At 39.7% G+C, this 18,416-nt stretch overlaps 1 pseudogene; it reads left to right on the top strand.

The window, feature by feature from the left end:
- The first annotated feature begins 1,860 nt into the window (after positions 1–1,860).
- LOC108711330 lies at positions 1,861–16,884 on the top strand (annotated as a pseudogene).
- The last annotated feature ends 1,532 nt before the right edge of the window (positions 16,885–18,416 follow it).

Raw genomic sequence — 18,416 nt, 5'->3', positions numbered from 1 at the left:
ACTTGCAGTACATGAATGAACGTCCTTAATACTTAACTTTCAGTTTATGAGCCTTAATGTTTTATGCTGCTTTCTGTTGCCACTTCAACTTTCCATAGACCCAATGAATCCTACGAATTAAATTAACAGACTGAACATCAAAACTTGTGAAATAATAAGTGGGACCAGAGGTCATAGCTTTATTAAACATTTAGCATATATAGTGTCCTCCACCAAATGTGGCCCAGTTCATATCACATGTTATTGTTAAAGGGCATTCACCAAGGAGGAGCCCAGAGCCCTTCACTTTACTCTCCCTTGTTGCTCAATTCTCAGTGCGCCCTACGGTGGTCAATACCTCAAGTTTCTGGGCAAGCCTGAAGTACGCTCACAGCCTACTAGTCTAGGGATAGCCCCACCCTCTGGCACTTTCTCTATCGTGCCACATGAACATCCACTAAGAAGAAGCCCAAAGCCCTTTGCTCTCCTCTCCCTGGTTGCTCTCTTCTCTGCACACCCATTGGTGGTTCATGTGACATATTTCCATGCAAGCCTGACCTTACAATCAAAGCCTGTGCATGCGCTTGGTCATCAGGTGATCCTTTCCTGTGCATACACTTGATTTGGGGATAATGCAAAGTTTTCCTTGATCACAGTTTCCAAAAAGTGGCTCCGTTCTGTGTGCTAAAAATAATCATGATTTAAATCATTTATATAGTGTAAGTAAAGTTTATTTTGCCTGACTAACACAATAACATAGGATTTGAACTGATTTCTTAGGGTGACAGATCTCATTTAACGCATATATTGTGTGCATTTTGTAACCCTTATTTGCTTCAGTAGTTAGAAATGATATTGCATAGGACAGATTAGAACAAAAACACAGGCAAGGGTGGGGGGCAAAATGTTGATGTAAAGATTTAATGGCATAGGGGGATATGGCAATATCACTGGAATTAGGATGGATCAGAGGCATAATGAGTTGGGCCATGGGATGACGTAACTGGTTGGGTTAGGGGCCTAACAGGAAGAGCTGGGGTGTAACAGGGTGGATAATTTTATAGGTAAATTCATTCACATCTTTTTCCAGCTAGTTCAATGACTTGAATTTTCATTTGACTGCTGAGAACAGGGTAAAAACAGCATCAGCCCAGTCATCCTTAATAGCCTGTAATAGATTTAAGTAATTCATTAGCATTAAAAAGATCTTGATGATTTCTAACAAAGCGACGATGCAAACAATTTACTTTCGCACATGTAAATATAACATAATACAGTTGTAATAGTGGGTAATCTTGTTTGTGTAGTGGGTAGGGTTGTCACCTGGTCGGTATTTTACCAGCCTGGCCGGTAAAAATGATGGTTGATCCCAATGTTTGGGAAAAAGATAAATTTATAGGAAAGCCGTAATTTTTTTCCAGAAAAGGTGGCAACCTTAGTAGTGGGTAAGTGATAATCCAGCAAAAACCCTTCATGCATTTCCAAGGAAATCCTTTACTCTAGAAAACTGTACTACATACAGATACAAACTAGCAGGAAACTGCATTGCTGGCTATAAACACACGCACATTAATTTCCCACACACAGGCCACAAGCTCCAGTACATTAAATTTCACAGGGCGGGGAGCATTTGTCACGTGACTAATAAATGTCATGGCCTCTGACATTTGACCCGCCCACTAACGTGTTTACATCCTTGCAGAGTGGGCCGGCTCTTTATATACTGGAACGCATAACAACAACAAATAATCTGAAGCAGAAGTAGCCTGTTGAGGCGTGCCGCGCAGCCTAACTTGACTCTATACAGGGGGAGGGCTATACGGTTAACCAGTCTGGAATCAGAAGAGACTTCGCGTCACGCAATAGGAGGGACCTGGGGAAGGTTCTAGAGTGCGGCGGAGGCGGGGCAATTCAGTACCGACGAAAGTCTGTTTAGTTTGAGGCTGTAGGAAAAGCGCTCGGGAGCCGTGCACCGGGAAACATCGAGTGGGGCCGGATGCTGTTGATTGGTGCGGAGAGGAGAGCACATAAGGCCCGTACGCGCATAATAGAGACTCATTTATCTAGATTCGTGCGCGCTGTGACAAGGGGGACCCTTTAGAGCATAGTGCCGAGGCCTGGGATCGCACAGGGAACCAAAGACAGCAGAGTACGGCAAGGGGAGAATGATAGAGCCGCAGGACAGGTACGCAAAACTGCAACTGCCTGCGCCTGCCCACAAACTTTACTGTCTCCTGAGAGTGATGGCAATTGTAGTTGTTCGCAACAGTAAGTGCCTGGATGTGTGTAGTGACAGTCTGTATGGCAGCACGGGGAGGATTGCAGCCAAGCTGTTGTGTGAGGCAGCAGGATAGTTGGGGGCATGTAACTAAATGTAGCAGCAATGAAGCGTCTGCAGCAGAATGTGCCACAAATGTCCTAGACACAGTCAGGATTTACAGGGTGTAAGTATTGTATAGGAATAACTATTATGTAACTACTGCTGGGTGATTTTCTCTTTACTTTGAGGAAAGGGACCAGCAGCCAGTAAACTAGAGTTCACACATGTACTATTTTATTTGTCAGTGGCCCAATGTAGGGGCTTGTTTCAAAGTCTTGCTTCAACTTGCTCTTCTAGACTTTTGGAGGTTCATAGATGAGATTTGACTTTACTACACTGATATTTGCATGATTGTTCAAATATCCATACTTTTTATTTTATTGTATTGGTCCAGAACCAACATCATTCAGACAAAGATATAAAAACATGCCCCTTTGTTCAAGGCAAGACCCAGAGGCACTTGGGCAGTAAAAAGCAAAGCAAGACTTCCAGGCAGCAGTGAACTGACAGTTTCCTATGTCACGGCGCTGTCACTAGATCTGTGTGATGCTGCCATCTGATCCTCTTACACCAGACACGGCCGTGGGGCACAAGCAACACTAGGATTTCAGTTTCCCAATATGACCAACTTGTTTTTGTTGCAGAGCCTACTCCCAGCTGCTTCACATGATTTATAAACCTGTCTGCCGGATGTTTATGCTGTACATTTGTGGCAGAGCAGCCATCCTTGCATTAACCTTTTGGTTTTTTTGGGGCATACAATTTTTTATTCCAGTAATCCTGGCGCTCTAGCGTATTTCACTTGTAACTCAAGGCAGTAGGAAGTACAATGACAACCCCTTTAAAGCACAAGACAAAAACCGTGGTACCGTGTTTGCCGGTAGAAAAAATAACAAAAAAACAAACAAATACCAAAAGTATTGTAGAAGTGATACCTATATTGTCTAACAATAAAAATACATTGCAAGCTTTCAGAGCACCAAGGCCCCTTCGTTTGTATTTTGTCTGACAAAGGGGCCTTGGTGCTACGAAATTTTGCAATGTATTTTTAGTGTTAGCCATTATAGGTATCACTTCTACAAAACTTTTAGTTTTTTTTTTAACCCCTTTAACGGTAATTGTTGTTGAAAGTAGGCCTGTGTTGCAGGTGAACATCGCCTGCCAAAATGTATATAGAGGAGTTACGGAGTACTGTGTGTTTATCATACGTGTGTTGCTGATTCTGTACCTGCAGGCTTCTAATTAAGCTTATTGATACAGGTATGTTGAACAGCAGTCATCCTTTATACAATGTTTAAAAATGACCTTAACTGCTAATTTTTAGTACAGTGATTATTCCACTTGAGTTTGTGAAGGAAACCCTTTGGCAAATAAGATACAATGTCAGCCTCCTGACTGATATCTATGTCCCCGGCTCAGTTTCTCTCTGGCACATTTTTTCCAGTACCCAAGACTTGTATTCTGTTACAGCTATTGATCTGTACAACAAACATGTCCCTGTTGCAAGACTTGTTTCTAGTAGAATCCCGCGCTGGCCTAATTTTTGAAACCCAGACCCGCAACCAACATTTTTACCTGCATGGGTCCACTGTCTGACCTGACCCGAACCTTCATTATCCGCTGCCTGATCTGCTGGCCACTGTTAAAAGGGAAGTGCTGTTGCTGCAAACCAAAAGTGACTTCATCAAAAGTGGGGGGGGGGCAGAAAAAACATTTAAAAAATATTATAAAGGAGCAGAACTTGCTAAAGTTAAGACCAGTACCTGCATCTGAATGTCCTACCTGCAACCTGCAATTTAACTTGTTTTTGTGGTTAACCTGCTGGTACCAGACCTACACCAGAACCCTGGTTTTCAGTCTTGTGGGAAAAAAAACAGAAATTAAAAGATTATGGGCATTTGATGCGTAGTAATTGGTAGAAGGCAACAGATAAATGGCCATATTCTGGTGCAGTACTGTTGCCCTGCACTGGTAAAACTGATCTGTTTGCTTCAGAAACACTACTATAGTTCATATAAACAAGCTGCTGTGGAGCAATGGCAGAAATTGAAAAACGGCTATATGGCACAGGATAAATAATGGATAACAGATAACACCATTAGACAGACAGCGCTTATTTGCGATCTGCTGTGTAACCTGAGCCTTTTCTCCTTTGAATGGCTGCCCCCATTGCTACACAGCAGCTTATTTATATAAACAATAGTAGTGTTTGTGAAGCAAACACAGCAGTTTTACCAGTGCAGGGCAACACTGCATTATATTTTCATTTCTTTAAAACACTTATTTTTTGACTTTACTATTCCTTTAAAAGTTTAAAGGAACAGTTCAGTGTGAAAATAAAAATTGTGTAAATAGATATGCTGTGCAAAATAAAAAATGTTTCAAATATAGTTAGTTAGCCAAAAATGTAATGTATAAAGGCTGGAGTGACTGGATGTGTAACATAATAGCCAGAACACTACTTCCTGCTTTTCATCTCTATAACTCTTGAGTTAGTCAGCGACTTGAAGGGGGGCCACATGGTACATTTCTGTTCAGTGAGTTTGTAATTGATCCTCGGCATTCAGCTCAGATTCAAAAGCAACAGATATGACCCATGTGGCCCCCCCTCAAGTCTCTGATTGGTTACTGCCTGGTAGCCAGGGTAACCAGTCAGTGTAAACCAAGAGAGCTGAAAAGCAGGAAGTAGTGATTTGACTGACATGTTATACATCAAATCACTCCAGTCTTTATACATTACATTTTTGGCTAACTAACTGTATTAGAAACATTTTTATTTTGCACAGCCTATCTAGCGATTTCAAAGTTTCATTTGTCTTTGTGTTTTTTTTGGTTTTCTTTCTGTTGTATACTAATGATTTTTTCTGGTCCTTTAACTAAAAGCATCTTCACTCTTTCCTGTTTTTTTTTTCAGATTTCCCGATTCAGCCCACAAGCTAAATAAGTGTGTTGTGCAAAATTGACCATATACATGGTTATATTATACATTTTCTGCTTGTGAGCTAAATTATGGTGGGTGGCTTCCAATAGTCAGAGACCTACTAACTCTCTTCCACAGATTCTAGCCCATTCTCTTACAATCCTTTATGATCCCTGATAACCATGGGGGAGGGGTGTACTGTCATTGTTGCTTACGACTCCCTCCAAACCTTTTTCAAATATTAACCAGTAAAACTACATAAGCAACAAAATGTAATGGAGTGTAATGTTCAACAAGTAATACAATCAATTTAGTCCAACGCTTCCACCTGTGTAAAGTGCTCACTTTCCAATCGGGCCACACCAGTAGACCAACATATAATCATTCAACATAGTGTAGGATGGAGCACACAGTAGGCAGGCTCTGCTGCAATGACTTTTTTTTTTTTTTTTTTCAAAGGTAAGTTTTATTGTTTTAAACACTTAAAACAAGACATAACAACACATCTCGTATGCATTACATGAAATCAGACATGAATTACCAGTCGACATATAGAGTATTGTAACAGTAAGAACCCTGTATTGGTGTCAATTGGACACTCGTAGAAGTATTCTTTATGAACTATTTTTGAGCCACCATTTGCTCCAAACTAGATTGTGAAGTTGATTAACTGTCTTATGTAGGGGTACACCTAGGTTACCCTATTTCAGGGATCGGATTGATATCACACCACGGCCCCCAGACCTTGTCAAATTTGGCGGGTGAACCTCTAATTTCATATGTAAGTTTGAAAAGTGGGATAGCATTGTTGCTGCAATGACTTTTAATCGGATCACATCATGTTTCAGATTTGCATGGATCCTTTTTCAAGTGCTCACTTGAAAAAGGATCCATGCAGATCTGAAACATGTTGTGATCCGATTAAAAGTCATTGCAGCAGAGCCTGCCTACTGTGTGCTCCATCCTACACTATGTTGAATGTTCACCAAGTAGAAAATGACTCTTCCATGCCGAGGACTAAACATTCCATTTTATAGAGATCTGTAATATTTCTTTTTAGATGATTAATCTTATTTCTTAGTGCCAGGCAAGCAGTGCATCATTTTAATTAGCTAACAAGTCCTGCTAGTTTGCTGTTATTCATTTTATCCATTTGCATTAGTAACATTAGTACATTTTAGATAATGCATGCATGTATACATTGGGGATAAATATCACTGGTGATGTTTCCCACAGCAACCAAAATATCTCAAATTTTAGAAAAAAAATGCCCCTTTGTTTGAAATAGGCTGTAGATGGAAGGATCACTGTATAAAGTATGCTGATACAAAATCTTTCCACTCTGCAACAAACCTGCCTTGTCCTCCATGTTCTAGATTTTATTGTATATTATACATGCTGATTTTGTATAATACTACCAGGAGTTTGGTCATAATACAGTTTAAAGTGTAGACTTTGGCATACTCACTGGCATCTTTGTATATAAACAATCAAAGAAATCAACAAAATGTTCTGTTTTTGTCTGTGCAAACAAAGCAAAGTCATTTGACTCCCTTCTATAGTTATCTCTCTTGTCTACAAGCTCTCATAAACTTAGTCATGTTGTTTTTCTGCTTGTGGAACCAGCCTGGAACATGTGAGCATTATTGTGCAGCCCTGCAGGATATGCTGATGCTCTATAAATAAAGATAAGAAATACAGCTACTGTCATGATCCTATAAATTACATAAATATTACACAAAGTAGTGGCTCTAGATGTATTGCTTCACTTACATGAAAATGGACCAGGATTGAAAAAGGCAACAAGAAGGTAAAGCCAAATCCGCCATCCAAGTCAATTTCTATGCGCACCGATAATGCACTTGCTCTCAATATCACAGGTTTCACTGTGTTGCAAGTTCTAATTAATTATATTTATTTATATTCTTGCATTAGTTTGCACCAGATTACAGCAGAAATAATCGTACTACTAAATGAGTTCATTCATGCATATCTTTTATAGGAGATTTCCTACATGTAAAAGCTCTGATTTGGTTTACACATACTTGACTTAAAGGAGAACTAAAGCCTAAATAATGAAGTAGGCTAGAAATGTTATACATTATGTGTTGGGCTTTTATACCAGACCGAGGCAACCACAACCCTTTAGCAGTAAACATTTGTGCCTCCAATTATGCCCCAGTAGCTCCCCATCTTCTTTGCTGCTGATTCACTGCACATGCTCTGTGCGGCTGTCACTTACTGACCTTCGGGACCAGTGCTGGGCCAAAGTGCTGGAGCACCCTAGGCAGGGCACACGCATCACCCCGCTCCCCTGTGTGCGCACGTTTTAGTGCGCTCACTCCCTCCCATGTATCAGAGGCAGGAATGGTCCTCCGAGGGTACTTGCTCCTGTAGTTACCTGCAGTGGGCGTCGGAAAGCGGGGCGTCCTCTTCACATCAGGTGCTTGCGACTAGGGGCAGCCAGGCTTGGCACCCTTTCACCTTTGCGCCCTAGGCATGTGCTTCTTCTGCCTACTCCTAGTTCCGGCCCTGTTAGGGGCCCAATCATAATGTACTGTATATACAGAATAAAAATGTCCCAGTGTAAGGCTGATTAGTAATTCATTCAGATAATTACTACATGGCAGCACAGAAACCAGTGCAACTAGCATCATACTTTAGTAATTAGCCCTGTAATCATGCGTGGATTTGTGGCAAGGGCCTAGGCCGGCAGAAATTCAGGGGCGGCATGCTTCCTAGATATGGGCACTGGACATGCGCGGCAAATCTGCACACCAGTCTCCAGGAGCGCAGGAATTAGAGGGAGACTGCGAAGGGGAGAGGGGCAGGACGGGTAAGAAAGTGTCTGGAAGGGGGCGGGGGGACAAGCAGAGCCGGCCTAGGGGCGCCCGGTAAGTAAATCTGGGCCTGCCTGTAGCACCAGTTTATATTTAAGGCCAACCTCATTTTCTGCTTGATAATTTGTGACGACCCCTAAGCTTAGCTTCTAAGCTGCTCAGAGCCCACTGAGCATGTGTGTGTCGCAGACACTTTCCAAGATGGGGCCCCCCTGTGACAAGTTTGAAGTCCTGGATCATTGCTGCTATTGAGAAGCTGAAACTTTAGGCTGGTACAATAAGTTCAGAATGTAAATGCAATGCCATTTTTAACCATATTCGTTTTTAGGGTTTAGTTCTCCTTTGTGAGTGTCCCCCAAAATAATAAATCAATCAATTTAAAAAATGAAAAATTTATTAGGACATCAGAGCAAGACCTAACGCGTTTCGTGCCTGCTGGAGCACTTACTCATAGGTTGAGTAAACCTATGAATAAGTGCCCCAGCAGGCACGAAACGCGTTAGGTCTTGCTCTGATGTCCTAATAAATTTTTCATTTTTTAATTGATTTATTATTTTGGGGGACACTCACATTTTTCTCTTTTGAAATGTTGACTTGGACTTACACCCTAGGACTGGGGTGAATTGGGAGTATATTCCCCATGATTAACTATTTATTTTTGATTTTGAATTACTGATTAGTTTTGTAGTAGTACCTATATAGATTTTTTGGCACCAACATAAACCATATTATCATTTAGTTCTCATTTAACCGTATTAGAAAGCCATGCCATTTCCCAAACTCCTAGCATTCTTGGCCTGGATTCACAGCATTTAGCTCTGTACGGAATATTGCTTCTCCTAGCCGTGTTCTAGTAAACAAGCATCCTCCCTAACTATTCCTTCAAGTCAGGTCATGACAGTTTTGCATATAAGGATACTTTTTAACCCTTCAGGGAAAGAGTGTTTTAGCCGTTTTTCATTTGTTTATTTTTTTTTTTTTCATTTTGGTCTGCTCATAGAAAGGTTACATATATTATATATACACTAATCCTCTATTTTTACTAAATAACTTTGCTGAATTTGTTGTTTTTGCTGAATTTGTTGTTTTCTGTGATAGTTTAGTTTCAAAGCTCTGAAACTCCACACTACCCACCTTCTACTAGAACAAAAATGTTCAGTGCATATTATAAAGGAATGCTTTGTGATTGCCTAGGTGAGCCTGGAAGGCACAATGATAACTCAAATGCTTCTATTGTACAACGTTTAATTAAAATTGCTTTTTAAAAACCAAACATTACTGTTGCAAATATTAAAAATTGGTTTGCTTGACACACACAATTGAGATGTTCCATGCCCTGTGCTGTAACACCCCCCCCCCCTCTTTTCCTGCTTTAGCTTTTAGTGTCCCTACAATCAAGCTAGCTTACCAATATCTGGATTTGTAGCAGTATCACAAGAAGGTGATCAGTAGTCCCCGACTTTCTCAGTTCAGGGGAGTTGGCAGCACTCAGCACACTGCACTGTAGGACAGGAACCAATCAGCAGCTTGCCTGACCTGATGGGAAACTGAAGCCTGTCTTTGCTTGTGTGACTGCAGAGCTGTGATTGGCTATCCCACTCCTACTGTGCTTCTGGTAGGGACCGTTAGGCCATGGCAGCCCCTCATTTGAAGCATGGTAAAGGACTGTAACTCAAATAAAGGGTCCAATTTTGAAGACAATATTCATTTTTAGCCCAAAGTAAAATGAGTACCATATATTATTCATTATTGCCTACAAGATTAGGGGTTTTCACTTATCCTATATGTCTCCTTTAATTAGGTGCTGTATTGTTGGCATAAGGGATAATTTAAGAGGCCAATTAAATATACCCATATATTTGTTTAAAAAAAAAATGGGAGGAGGCTCAGGTGGCGAAGGAGAACTTCCACTGTCGTGTTCTTTTTTAAACTCTGCAATACTGTATTTATACTGTATTTATACAGTATTTAGGCTATGCTCACATCTTGCAAACACAGTGTTTAACTTGTGACTGTAACTATAAGAAAATGTTTTTAAAACGAACAGTAACTAAACTAGCATACATACATACATACATACATGTTCTGTACCTGTCATCCAAGACTAAAGGTAGCCATAGACGCACAGATATTGTACAAAATGATTTTTTGTATGATATTTGGTGCGTGTATGGTGGGAGACCAGTGGACCGGTATCGACAGAAGACTTGGATGTTGATCGGCCCATCGATTGGGCTGGCTGGAAAATTTTGATTTTGCGTTTGACGACACATGAACATGGGTCATTGTTAGTGCTGAATCGTCAGATACAGGTAGAATTCTATTGTTTTTACCTTTTTATATCTGACAATTCAGCTCTACAGGTGTATTGAAACTAACGATCTTTCTTGAAAAGATCTTTTCCAGGAAAGATCGTAATTGTTACGTCTATGGCCACCTTTAAGCAGCAAGTATGTGTCCTCCCTTGATCATTCTGTAGCTGCCATTCAGGCAAATAAAGTAAGCTTTTGCTAATTAAATGTGCCCTCCATTTCCACTGCTAGCTAACCTTGTGGTATTCTCTCTCTTTTCTTTTACAGTAGTATTTTGCCCTTGAGTAGCAGTCAACAACTCCATTGCTGTAGGCACCTTATTCCAGGGCCTCTGTGGTGCTCCTGATGCCCCTCACCCACTGTTGAAGATCCCCGGTGGGCGGGGGGACGGCAGGGATCCTGCACTCCCAGCAGTGATCTACAAGGTAAGGCTTTACTTTTTAACATAGCTCTAGCCATTACTAGATGGCTGTACAGCTAATTGTTTGCTAGCATGCAGCTATTGATATTCTGGGTTCTTCTAGAATTTATTATTCTTTTATGTTTGTACTATACTTGCTTATGTCTCTCTGGCCAGGAAGACAAACACACAAAATCAAGTCTAAGTGGTAAATTGTCAAAAGAATACCTATGTCTTCAGCATGCTGAAAGAAAACTTTAATGTGAACACGTCCTTTAAAAATCCCAGATTAAAACAAGAACATGTCTATATGCCTTGAATGCTCCATTACTATCTTCTACAACAACCTGCTGCATCCCTTTGGTTGTTGTATTTTTCCTGTACTCTTTAAATGTACATACCACATGTTTTAACTGCCTCTCCAGACATTTACAACAAATGCTTTGCTAGAAAATAGTTGGCTATATTCAGTCCCAAAGTAGCATGACCTTTTTCAAGGGACATGAGGTTTTTTTTTTTTTAAACAAGGCAACCTGATACAGTGCCATTTTAGCAAGCTAAATCTGGATGTTGGTGTTCCACTAGGTGTTGTGTAAGTGGCTTTTATATGAGACACTCTTGGCTAAGACATGAATATTTAAAACCTTCTTAAAAGGCAGCTCTAAGAAGAGAAACATACACAAGTAAAGGAATAGTAAAGGAATAGTACATATTATACTTTTCTCTATTACAGACAAACCATATACCCTTTTTTTAAGATATCCAACAGTATGCTTGCTGTGATGTTTCAGTAAGTAACAGTGCTGAAGCGGCAAAACACAGCTTTCTCCCATTCATGGCATTGTGGGAAATTTAATTCAGTGTAAGTGGGGGCCACCCTGGGCTAAATAATAGCCCACACACAATTAATTATGTAAAAAATAGGTGCGAAGATCTACAGTCCCCCAATAAGGACTAATATAAATATAGGTATGGGATCCATTATCTGGAAACCCATTATCCAGGAAGCTCCAAATTTCAGAAAGCTTGTCTCCCATAGCCTCCATTATAATCAGATAATTCAAATTTTTAAAACCGATTTCCTTTTTCTCTGTAATAATAAAACAGTACCTTGTACTTGATCCAAACTAAGATATAATTGATCCTTATTGGAAGCAAAACCTATTGGGTTTATTTCATGTTTACATGATTTAAGGTATGAAGATCCAAATTATGTAAAGATCCATTAGGAGGAAAACCCCAGTTCCCTGGATAATAGGTCCCATACCTGTACTTGGCATATAGCACATTGATCTATCACATGATGATGAAAAGGTTTGTTTTTTGCATTTACAACCTTTGGTCTTCAAGCTATTGATCTTAATGTATATTTAAAAGTTGCTAAAATTTTGCATCTGTTACACAAATGTTTGTTTGGGTTTACAACCCCTTTAATATGTGCTACAATGCTGTCTGGTGTATGTATGAAAGGAAAAAGTAAGGTTGACTCAAAGTAAACTGATAAATTAAAATTCTGAATTGTATAAATGTTTTAAAAATAAATAGGATACTAATAAAGCTTTTGTAAGGGTGTAATTATATGTGGACAGTATGCCTTTAAGGGTTAGTTCACACGAGGAGATTCTGGGAGATTTTGACGCCTGGCGACTAATTGCCTCTTCCTCTGGGCGACAATCTCCCTGAACTGCCTCCGCGTGTCTTCCCATCCGCTATATTGAAAAGTCCCTTCAAAAAAGCACACGTGGCGGTTTGTTTTCCGAAGTCGCCCCATGTTTCAACTTTGGACGACTTCGGAAAACGAAGCGCCGCGTGTGCTTTAGCGCAGGCGACTTTTCATTATAGTGGAGGCAGTTCGGGGGGAAATTTTGCCTAGAAGAAGAGACGATTAGTCACCGGGCAACAAAATCTCCCCGAATCTCCTCGTGTGAACTAACCCTAACAGTGGGTAGGGGAAGAGCCAGCAGCTTTGCTTGGGTTGAGGTGCACTGTAAATTGAGTGAAAGGCTGAGTGCCAGTAATAGGATTTTAGATGGAGATAAAGGAAGAGAGGCACGTGGCATGGCATGTTTATTAAATGAATCTACTTCTACTGTCAGAGTTTACTATTTAGCAAGATTCTGTGAAAATATGTAACCGTAAGAGCTTTGTATATATATATATATATTCATGATTTCAAATCCTGCAGAAAAACGTGTGTGTGATCTTTAGATGGTGTCGAGCGTAGCCCTTCTATTTCCTGAGAACATTGGGGAAGTTACTGATACAAATTGAAGCAGCATAGCAATACTCCTGCTGGGGCAGACAGAGACTAACAGAACAACATGGGCCAAAAGTAACATTTTCAGTCTCACAGGAAAATATGTTGTTGCTATGTCTGGTGTCACATTGTCAGATTTATTTTTTCCAGGACGAGAAGCTCACGGTTTCTCAAGATATCCCAGTGAACAATGGGAAGCCCCATCTCGTCCACTTCCAGTATAAGGTCACTGAGGTGAAAGAGTCCTCATGGACTGCCATGCGGTCAAACCAGAGCCTTTTCGTGGAAATTCCCGAGGGCATGTTGGCTGATGGGAGCAAAGAGGGGTAAGTTATCACTCTTCATCTATTGATTTATCGGTCATAGTCTCAAGAATATTCAGAGCAGCAAATACATATTCACCCCAATGGCCTTCAAGTTGGGCTATCAGGTGTGTCTAGGAGAATATTTTCCTTAATATTCACCATAACTGGCCTTCAGGCTGAATCACTGCTCCATGGTTAGTCTGTAGTCTTTTTCGATGAAGGTCAATTCTTACCGAATATGTTATGTAATAAATTAACGGTTTTAAGCCTTAAAATCTGCTTTCACTCGCCATAATTAGATTGGTTTATTAATCCTTACTCTGCTTTATAGTGTTGTGTTCATTTTTTAAATACATAATACCCAGTACTGTTTATTGGGATACCGTGACTGTGAGATGTCCTGAGAATTTAATGGAGATGATTAATTTCTATAGATGGGGTCATTTACTAGGAAAACTATACCCTTGAATAACGTAGATCTCTCTAAAAAAAAAAAAATACACTATTTTCATAAAAATACACTTTGTAGTATTATGTGCCAGTGGGTAATCCTAAATGTCATATTTAGTACTTAAATCCACCCCCTGGAATCATATGATTTGCTGGACACACATACATGTAAGGTCACATCTCTGTCTGTTGGTATACATTCTTGGGTATAGTTTCCCTTTAATGCATTAAACACGCACAGTTGCACGTGTGCTTTAACGCAAAATGGGTGTTTTTTGGTTTTTTTTTTTTTTGCTTTCGTGTAATTTCCAGCATTCCGTGTTGAAAAGAATTCTGCAACTGTTTCTCTAGGTGCAAGTTTTCTGCAGCAATTAATGCAGGATGCTGTGGAAACCCTGTAGAAAGGGGCAGTAGCTCCAGGATTCCCCTGCGCTCATACGTGAGCAAATGGTTATACAGGGTTTCTTTTATAGGTACTTTTCAATGAACACCTTTTTTTTCATGCAATGATTTTGCATCTCGACTACACTTGCGGGTAGTAAATCCCCCCTTATGGAGTTACTGCATGTATCCTAGCACAAAATTGTAATTTCATGGGTGTTTCCTTCAGCTGAATAAATTTTGTAAAATTTAAAAAAAAAAAAAAAAAGGAACCTGCTCAAAAAAGTATTTTTCTTTTTTTACCTTCACTGTGCTCTACTGCAGGCTTGCAACCTTGTAACTGCCAGGGCACTGGGAATATTTGTAGTATAACATACCAGTCTTGATGTACAATGTATCACTCTTTAGTGACACCTGTATAAGTGAGCTCTGTTATTGACAGGTTGCTGGCGCTGTTGGAATTTGCAGAGGAAAAGATGGAAATGAGCTATGTCTTTATTTGCTTCCGAAAGAGTCGCGAGGACAGAGGTGAGTAATACAAATACTTATTCTTTATTCCAGCTGCAATGATTTCCACGACCTACCACACACACAAACACCAAGAAATAGCAATATGGTAAATTATTTTCTAAGAAACCATAAACTAGTAATATAAAGTAGTAGGGATGCACCAAATCCAGGATTCAGTTCAGGATTTGGTCAGGATTCTGCCTTTTTCAGCAGGATCCGGATTTGGCCGAATCCTTGTGCCTGGCCGATCCGAGTCCTAATTTGCATCTGCAAATGGTGGGCAGGCGGGATTTCGCATGACTTTTTGTCACGTAACAAGGAAGTAAACCAGTTTTTTTCCCCCCACTTTTTCCTTTCCCACCCCTAATTTGCATATGCAATTTAGGATTCGGTTCGGCCGAATCTTCCACGAAGGATTCTGCTGCTTCCAAAAAAGTGGATTCGGTGCATCCCTATAAACTGGTAACAAAGTGAAACTACAACTGCAATAATACGAAAACTCATGGCATAGGTCCGCCAACTTAAAGGGGCAGTACACCTAAATGTATTCTGCCTATTCTTTTAATTGGTTAGTGCAATAAATAACAACGATACTTTTTTTCTATTGTTTTAAGAAGTATGTTCAGCACAAGCAAGTTCTAGTGGGTGCAAAAGTATTTTCTTGTGTTGTGCCACCTTGCCTAGATATTGTGCAGGCAGCAAATGCTCTGTGTGGATAACCTTTATGTAATACATGTCTGGGGGCGTAAAAACACCCTTTTTATTTGCATAAGGACTTTTCCAGCTCTTCAGGGCAAAGGATACTTTAGCTATTCCTAGGGCTTTCTTTCCTACTGTGAGCTTATTCCTAGCTTTGCATGTACTTCTGATCTGCAAAATCCTCTCTAATTTTGTACTCTCCTAATCTGATCCTGTTCTGTGGCATGACCTGGATGCATGTGCCTCGCAAAGAAACAACAAGGCCAGATAATGTGGATTATTTGCTTTAAAATAATTCTTTTTCACAGCTATACATATTACAAGGACACAGTGGAGAAATATATATAAGTAGTTCTTGTTGTTATCACTGATATATATAGCACTGACATGATATTTGCAGAACTTGAAAGAGAATGTTCATCATTCACATCAGCTCCTGTGTCAGTGGCCACTCTGATGTCCCTATTCCATTCACAAAGCACACTTAAGGGGCAGATTTATTAAGGTTCGAATTGTAAATTCAAATTTTCAAGTTGGTTTTTTGGTCAAAGCTCCCAAATTCGAGTTGGGAATGATACGAATTTGAGATTCATCATACCTTGATCCTGGTAGCAACTCAAATTCGACTATTCACCACCTAAAACCTGCCGAGTTCATGTAGAAGTCAATGGCAGAGAAAAAACTTGATTTGAGTTTAGTCAAATTCGATTCGAAAAATGTATCTGTAAAATTAGACGTTCAAGTTTTTTTCTTAAATAACCTGCCACTCCATAGACAATAATTTAAAAAATCATAGCTAATTGCTAGTTTGCTTCCTATGACTTCCTAAACTGACTCACATTTATACCTTGTTACTTTATCATCTCCTTTGTTTCCTTCATATAAATTTTTCGTGTATTCCTATTTTATAGTTCCAAAATAAATAAACATCAAGTTAAAAAAAAAAGTAGAACAAACCATAAAGATTATTGTGCATTTATAATACATAACCATGGTTTCACTTCTTTTTAACTTCCTTATGCCTTCCAGACATGAGCACTTTATCCACATTAACTCTTGCTTTTCTTTCACAAACTAGGTTCTCTTTTGAAGACCTTCAGCTTTCTGGGCTTTGAGATTGTACGTCCTGGTCACCCGTGCGTTCCTGCCCGCCCGGATGTCATGTTCATGGTGTACACATTAGACCAGAGTTCTTCAGATGAAGAGTGATCCACAGTGGACCTGTGGTTACAGATGCTCCATTTTTGTGTGTGTCAGAGTAGTGGGTGGGATTTTCTAGCACCTTTTTTTTCTGGGGATGGGATGACAAGTGAGATTGATCATGCAATGGACTGATACTTTTGGCCTTCCTTTTCGTTTTATGATTAAGATGTTTGTTTTTGACTTTTTTTTTTTTTTTCTGCAATTTTGTTCTGAAACATCATCTTCAAGCACCTTGCAGTCTGTGATCACTAACGTATTCCGAATGTAGTCTAAAAAGCTGCATATGAGAAAATAGAATTCAACAATGATGCCTGTGTCTGTGTGTATTAATGCTTTTTCCTTGTTGTGGTCTCTTCTTTTAGAATAAGTTACAAATCTGCAAATCAATCATGGCTTTCATGTGTGCAGAATGTTTTAAAGGAATTGTTCAGTAAAATAAAAACTGTGTAAATAGATAGGTTGTGCAAAATAAAAAATGTTTCATATATAGTTAGTTAGGCAAAAATGTAATATATAAAGGCTGGAGTGACTGGAGGTCTAACATAATAGCCAGAACACTACTTCCTGCTTTTCAGCTCTCTTGGTTTCCACTGATTGGTTACCAGACAGTAACCAATCAGAGACTTATGGGGGGCAGCACATGGGTCATATCTGTTGCTTTTGAATCTGAGCTGAATGCGGAGGATCAATTGCAAACTCACTGAACAGAAATGTACCATGTGGCCCCCCTTCAAGTCACTGACTAACTCAGAGTTAGAGAGCTGAAAAGCAGGAAGTAGTGTTCTGGCTAGTATGTTACACATCCAGTCACTCCAGCCTTTATACATTACATATTTGGCTAACTAACTATATTGAAAACATTTTTTATTTTGCACAGCCTATCTATTTACCCAGTTAGGGTACCTTTTCCTGAGGTAAGTAACTGTATTGTTAGGACATACGATACTTGAGAAAAGGACCACATTTAATCAGAATTGGCCACGTGCAGCACACTGATTGGATTTCGACCCAAAAACACAAAAGTATGCATTTTTGCCCCTAAATCAATTTACTGTTGTTGCACATTGGAGCTGCAGGAAGGAGCACATTTGCTTTCCTCCTTTTAGGTACAAAATGCAGGAGGAACAAAAGTAGATCAACATTAAGTGCCCGCAGCCTATGGATGATGGGCACATACTAGCCTGTCTGTCATCACCCTAACCACTGGTGCTACAGGTGTTGAACTTAGACACCATATAAGGATGGATACTTTCTACCCCTCAATATTTATTTATGGGACTAGTAGACAAAATAAAAACAAAAAAACTGTGTATGTATTTGCAAATAACTCTTTTTACCCTGTACTGGTTCTAGGGATGCACTGAATCCACTATTTTGGATTCAGCCGCATGCTTCATGAAAGATTCGGCTGAATACTGAACCGAATCCGAATTGGCATATGCAAATCCGAGACTGGAGGGTAAAAGAGAAGTGCATACTACGTCTTGCGACAAAAAGTTGTGTGATTTTAAGGATACGTTTCTGGCAGGCATAAGAGTTCGGCCGAATACCAAACCAAATCCTGGAGTTAGTGCATCCCTACTTGCTTCAGAAACACTACCAAAAGTTATATAAATCAGCTGCTGTGTGGTGTGTACAATCTAGTGTAAAACATATTTATATTTGGAAGTTCAGACAGAGTTTATTCACTTTTTTTTTATATATATAAATATATTGAACTGAATGCTCATGTCAAAAAGAGGAGTATTTTAGCAGGGACACATGGGATGAATATTTTACAATTCTCTCATAGGCACATTGACTCCAGCTGCTTGCACCAAAGGGTTCTGTGTTTTGCAAT

The sequence above is a fragment of the Xenopus laevis genome, chromosome 3L (genome assembly GCF_017654675.1).
Source record: "Xenopus laevis strain J_2021 chromosome 3L, Xenopus_laevis_v10.1, whole genome shotgun sequence".
Lineage (NCBI taxonomy): Eukaryota > Metazoa > Chordata > Amphibia > Anura > Pipidae > Xenopus > Xenopus laevis.
The sequence above is the reverse complement of the archived record's forward strand: the minus strand, read 5'-3'. Positions and strand labels throughout refer to the sequence as shown.